The 6,818-nt window shown below is 39.0% G+C and overlaps 1 long non-coding RNA gene across 1 annotated transcript; it reads right to left on the bottom strand.

The window, feature by feature from the left end:
* Positions 1 to 549: 549 nt before the first annotated feature.
* On the bottom strand, positions 550 to 4,126 carry LOC120405162. The gene is made up of 3 exons (XR_005598411.1): positions 4,025 to 4,126; positions 3,112 to 3,168; positions 550 to 2,008 (listed from the first exon to the last, which is right to left on the bottom strand). It is a non-coding gene; the product is annotated as an uncharacterized LOC120405162 (long non-coding RNA).
* Positions 4,127 to 6,818: the final 2,692 nt, after the last annotated feature.

The following is a 6,818-nucleotide window of genomic DNA, read 5'->3' as shown; positions in this document are numbered from 1 at the left end:
GAGCAACTGAGTCTCTTGGGGCAATATAGTGCAATGAGTTCATAAGTTAATGAGCCTTATGTTATTTTATACCAATAAAAAAGCCACAAATATGTCCAATATTCAAGGTGATTTATTTTCAGAAAGGGATAAAACCCTTTGGCACATATTTTGGAAATACATAATACCTGGTGCAATCTGGTGCATTGCAAAAGCTAAAACTTGCTCTTCAGAAGTAGCTTTATGAGAAAGTGATAAGTTGTCCCTGGCACAGAATGTTTGAGTCATATCCAGGACAAGAAACAGCCCTACTGCTTAAACCCATTCATTTCAAACACTCCCTGTAACTCAGTTATTTTCTCTGTTTTTTACAATTTACTTTTTTTTTAAAACAACCATCAAAAAAGTGATTTATTCCACGTTATGAACTAATTGCCTGTGAAATTTCATTTTAATTAAAAAATCTTTTTAATTATATGTGCAGCAATACAATAAAGCACCTTAAACAATTATACTGTTATTAATTTGTTTTACTTTTACAACTCAAAAAAACCAGTTTTTATCCTTCTCTCAAATATCAAACTAGTGCTCTCGGGAGGCTAAGACTTAATATGCTAAGCTTTCTCCTGGAGCACAGTGTTGCAGTCAAAAAAATTAGGAGTTTATAACAGATATGCCACGAGACCTTTAACTACACAGTTATAATAAAGGGGCATATCAAGCAGAGAAAGATCATGATCTCTGAAAAAAAGCTGTACAGTAATATCTCTGAGCTAAAGAGGAACAAGAGCCACTGATTGGCACTCTGTTACTTGAAAGGTGCCCCACTGATGAAGCAGAAAGGCCATTAAGGATGATTTTAGCACAATCTAAAATCTAGCTGATGTCAAACTTACAACACTGAAAGTCATAATGCATTTCTAAAGAATGTGCCGAATCAAGAAAGCATTGCTTTTCCAAGGCACCCAAGACCTATTCTTCTTCCTCTGTATTGCTTGGAAAAGGCACTCTTCATCATTATGTCTCCCTTCATCCGCTGTGCGAGACAAACCAGAGGGCCATCTTCATTTATATGCTGCACAATCCTGCTGCTACTGCCACAATATAAATGTGTGTTATTAAAAATTTAAAATATTGGTTTTTACTTGCTATCCAGATGAAAAGTGAACTTTCATTCTCAGCCCCATTTTTGCACCGCTATTCTTCTTGTATTGTACTGTGGGACAGAGCCATTAGCAGATAGGCCAAATTCCCACAGACTTTAAATTATCCCAGCTGTACTCTGAACTTGTATTCACATGACATCAGATACCGAGGAAGGCAAAAGACTTTTCAAAGGGGAAGTAAGAAGTTCCTGCGCTTCACTGGGAATTAACATTTTTCTTGATCTAATGTCAGAATGATGGTGAAAAGAAGTGTATGGGATGGTTTATCTTTTTAGCACATGGTTCTTAAAAGCTGAAAGGACTATTATGTGTTTTCAAAGCTGAAAGACCCAGGCAATGACTTTCTGTGCCACCAAACAACCTTTTAAAAATTAAATAAAATGCTTGCTAGGTGGATAACCTTAGATACTTTGTCCACTTAGATGTTTGATTATTTTCTTTGGCTGTGGCAATGTTCAGTTCCCCATTTATGTTGGCAGCTAAGTGGGGTTAACTTTTGAGCTGACTGCAACACTGGCTCTGCAGAGTAACGTGTTTTATAATTTGAAGGTTAAATTCTTTTCAGAGAGACTTGCTGGAGTTCGTGCGCTCACTCCCAGTAACTGTTGGAGCTGCCTGACCTTTATAAGTGCAAGTCAATATTCGCACTGTCAGAAAGAGCATAGGTGGGAGTAATCTTCACAATCACAAGGAGAAGCGGTTTGCCACAGGCAGATCATGACCAGTGAAGGGGAATCAGTGAACAGTCAGATAAAACTGTTTTAACTGGATTCAAAGAGTGTCTTTTATACAGCTTCAGGTTCTATTCAGAAGTCTGCAGACTGCAGTATCCACATCTCGCCTTCAAATTTCAATGAGATCTTCTGGGAATAAAGAAAAAAAATTGAATTAGGAATGAAGTGCTCTAAATGTTCAGATCTCTACACCATCTTGTATGCTATACTCTAATAAACCATAGGGACCTCCCAGGCAAACATACACAGATGTAAGTGGAAAAGCTAGATGTAAAAAAAATCCCTAAACATTTCTGTCCATAGTTCAATGTAATTACAAAAATTGATGTCCAAATTAACATCAAGAACCACATGGGGATCTCAAAGTTTCTCAAGGTGATCAATTGTGTATGCAAAAATCCAAATTTGGATACACAAATAAAGCTTGTAAATGCCAACCAAAACTGGCAAATGTCTACCTAAATTGCACGTACAAGCTAGATCTTCAGCTAAGGAGAACACACAAGGAGTGGGATGATGAAGAAGGTGGTACACCCACATTACTCCAAAGCAATAATCCCTATGCTGAGTTGCTCATCCTATGACTAGCTGCACAAGCCATCGTGCTGCTTTTTACTATACACGCAGCCCAGAATGAGGACCAAGATATTTTTGTCTATTCTGGTTTTTTTACACAGATGATTGTGCATGCAAAATTGTGGTCATAAATGTAAAGGCCATTTTGTTAACATGTGCTGTGCAGGTGGGTTAAATTCAGACCACCACCACCACCATCAAAAAAAAAAAAGCTGAAATTACATGGAAGTTGTAGATTGTAAAAATGTTTTAGGTCATTTTGCACATTCTTCAAATAAAAACCCACTCCCTAAATCTTTAATTGGGGTGGCAAAGTAAATGGGACTACAAAAACATGGAAGCTGAGGTACATTTTTCACTGGTTAACTTTTGAATAAAATATACAGCTATAGTCCTGGTAATCTCCATACATAGCTGTGACAGTAAGATTACTTACCCCAATGTTGTAGAAGGAAGATTTGTGCCTGGTTTTGAAAGAAAGTGGATCAATAACAATATTAAGCAGGGAACCCAGGCCTGTGAAAATATGTACAATAAGATTGGAAAGGCTATGTCAAAGGTCAGAAAAAGAAATAGTAGAACAAAAAAGGAAGATGCAAAGATAATAGGTTTATGAGCCAGCTCTTCTGAGACCTAGTCCCAGATCTCTCACTTACTCAATATGCACCTTTGGGAAATTTTCACTTAACCTTTCTGTGCATCAGTTTCTCCATCTGTAAAATGATTATAGTATATGTTATCTACCTCACAGGTATATTTTGTTGGATAACTCATGTGAGACCTCACTATTGTTAAATCTATCCTTAAAACTTGTCTCCTCCAGAAATCCTTCCCATCTTCTCATCACCAATGACTCCTACACATTCCCCTTATACAAACAATTTTCTCATGTCTTGTCCACCTGCTCCTGCTTCCACTGAAGTAAACTTCCTATTGAATTCAAAGGAAATAGGGTCTGGGCATTAGACTGTCAATTCTTTGGGACAAGGATTAACTTATTGTATGTTTGCAAATCACTGGATAGATTTACAGCGCTATACGGGTGATCATTATTTTTGTAGTAACCAATTAAATAGTTGTAAAATTCTTTGAGATCTTTTGGAGAAAGGCACAATATTAGTACAAAGTACTTTTAATGAATTTATTACATCCCTATACACATTATATATCCTTTAGGAATAATGGGAATTATGCATGCATTATCAGAAACATAGTGTCACAGTGCAAGTCAACTTCATTTGTATTCCTGCTCTGTAGTCCCTCCAGGACACCCACTCTAGGCTCCCAGTTCCTCAGCCATCACCTCTCTGGGGCAGAGACCCGTGTCTAGACTCCCTCCTAACTCGGGGTTTTCTAAGTTGTACAGTCCCCTGCTTACACTGTCATATTCCCAGCAAGCCAGACTGCCTGAACAGCTCTCTCTTTGAAAGCTAGGAACAATAGAGTTGCCAGAAGTTATGTTCCCACACAGCTCTCTCTAAGCAACACATTTATTCTTAATATGAAAGCATTACTGAGAAAACATATTAAAAAAAATAAAAGAACATACATGCATGCTAAAAAGCTTACCAGATGTCACTCCAGCTCCAACCTTGAGCTCTGGTAGGTGTCAGTCCTTCCAACTCTTCTCTAAGGTTCTGGCTTTCCAACCCCTCGCCCTTTGAACAGAAGTCCTGTCCATTTCCTGGATCAGAAAGATGGGCCTAACTCAGTTTAAACTTAGGCTATTTATCCTAAAGTCCTTTCTTTGTCTGTTGGTCTCTGGAGAATCCAGTTTGCACTAGTATATGTGAACCTCTCCAGGTAATAGTACCTCTCTGGAGGTGGTATAACCTGAGTGAATTTGTGTATCCACTCCCCACTGTTCTTAGTTCCTGGGAAAGCCGTGGTCACTTTCTGCCATGGAATTACACACAAATGATGCATAAACTTAATACAGTAAGATCTCCCAAAGATATTGCAGGCTATTGCCGTATCTGTCACAGATAATAAATAACCTTGTTTCTCAAACCATAAACCCAATTCAGTATCCATGCACTGAATGCAGGAAAAGGGAGTGCAAAGCTGGGAAAAAAAAATTCAGGGCTTGGGAGGGATTTGTCATCGAGGATTGGGTTTGTGTGAACAAATAGCTGATAGATGTATTTTAGCTAACGAGAAAGAGATTGGTGGGAGTGGAGCAGCACCAGATGTATTTTGTGCCAGAGCTTGCCCCAACTGAGCCCCAACACTTCATCTGTCTGTGGCACAAGGTGTGATCTCACATGTCTGGTGTGGAGGAAGCCATTTTAAACCCTGACACCACTTTTTCCCCCAAATTAAGCAATGGGTAGCATTAACCAACTACTACCAATAATGGCGTGATCAAGAGGAATATCACAAGGGTCAGAAATCAGCTTTACAAAAAGAAGTTTTGAGGCATTCAGGACAGAATTCTTTTAGGAAAATTCCCTTTGTCAGTCCCTCCTGCAAAGAAAGGTTTGAGATAATATGAGGTCCTAATTTTTTAAGAGAACACCTTGTCCAGATTAAGAGGCTCTTGAGCCAATCCTTACTCTCCTCTCTAGCTCCAGGAAATGAAATGTCAGTGTTTACAATTTAATAACAGAGAATAACTATGACATCTACAAGTTGGCAGCACAATGTAAGTTTGAGCTTGTCTGACTCAAGCTGTATTTCTGGCTCTTGCTTAAAAATAAGACAAAGGACAAGCCAAGCCAGGAGAAAAAAAATATTTCTTAGCTGTCATAGTAACCTTAGATATTGTTTCATGATTTTTTTTTAATTTACTCAGTTCCAATGGCTCATGTTCTGGCTCATATTCTGATAAGGCTCTTTTAGAGTGCAACTCAGGACAACCAACAAATGCTGGAAGTGTCATAACAGCACATGATCTTTGTGGTGAACACCCTAAAAATCAGGAGAATTTTAGCCAGAAAAAGGTTAACATGAACAACAATATTAGGCAGCAATCCTGCATGTGCTTCCTTTCATGGACTGTGAGGAGCCCCATTGACTTAAATGGCACTATTCCATGCTTATCGCTAATTGCATGCATAAGTCTATAATGCACAAAGGTTGTTCAATTAAAGGGGGGAGACCATCGTGCACCATAGGAGTCATACTGCAGCCAGGGAGACTGGCCTATACAGGATAATGGGGGAAGAGGGAAATCAAATACAACTCACGTGAGACACCATAGCAGCTCAGGCAAACACTGACTAATGGTGAATTGATCTGAAACTACATATTTCATTTTTATTTTCCTGATGGAAAATTAAAAACAAAACCAACACCATTTAATTTTGCAAAAACTGCATTGTCCAGTTTTCTTTTGTGGAGGGAGGAGAGGTTGGGTATTTTGAATAATAAAATGCTCAACCAGCTTTATTGGCAGTTATTTTTTAGAGTGGTGGTGATATTTAGTGATTATCTGTAGCTTATCCTTGTGTTGATCACAGCTCCCCCCCACACTCCTTTTTAACGTAGGTTTCAGTTTACTGATTGTCCAGGAATTCTTTATAATTTGAAGGAAAATAATTTAAAAAAAATTAACACAAAGTTTCATGGCAGTGATTCTGCTGTTTTTGTCTTGTTGCTTTTAGATGGTGTTATGCTTCTCTCTCCCTCTTCCCCCCCCCCGCGCCGAAAGAATTGTTTTAAAAAAAAAAGTGAAATCATGCTATATATTTTACACAGTCAGTTGTAAAGTGATACCAAAAGAGTCACCCAACTTTCCCCCACAATGGGTAACCTTTATTCTGGCATTTTCTAACTTTTGAGTGCTTGACTTTGCAACCGTAACACTCATTTAATGTAGTTCTTTGTCTGTCATATTTTCATACAGACTAAGAATCTTTTACTGTGCCTCTTAACATCTATAGCAGTGTTTTGTGAACACTTCCAAGTTGAATTAATTAGGGATTCCTGCATTTTTAGTACAACTAGTTGAAATCTGTTTGCAGGAGCTGAATCTTGACAATATTATGTTTCAGATTGTTGCCGGCTCAAAGAGCCCGAGGCGGAACAACAGCAGGGTTCGTTGCCCGGTGTGCGTCGCACTAATTATCACACCAGGGTGGAGAAGCAAAAACCAGCCCAAAGAAAGGTGCCAGGGAGAAAAGCATTCTCAAATTCTGCACACCCGCGCGCAGGCGGGGTCCCAGCATTTATACCCCCCTTGTTTGTGTAAGCCTTTTGTTCGGATTTCCCCCTCACCCCTCCCTTCCCAGCAGCAGCTACATTAGGCATTACATTTCAGCGTGTTAGAAAAGGTTCTCATCCACAAGCTTATCTCTGGCCTTGACAGAACATACGCATACAGATTTTCCTCCCCCCTCTCCCCCTCCTCCCCGCCGCTTCT

Source organism: Mauremys reevesii, linkage group 4, assembly GCF_016161935.1.
Source record: "Mauremys reevesii isolate NIE-2019 linkage group 4, ASM1616193v1, whole genome shotgun sequence".
Classification (NCBI taxonomy): Eukaryota; Metazoa; Chordata; order Testudines; family Geoemydidae; genus Mauremys; species Mauremys reevesii.
This window is presented reverse-complemented; position numbering and strand designations above follow the sequence as displayed.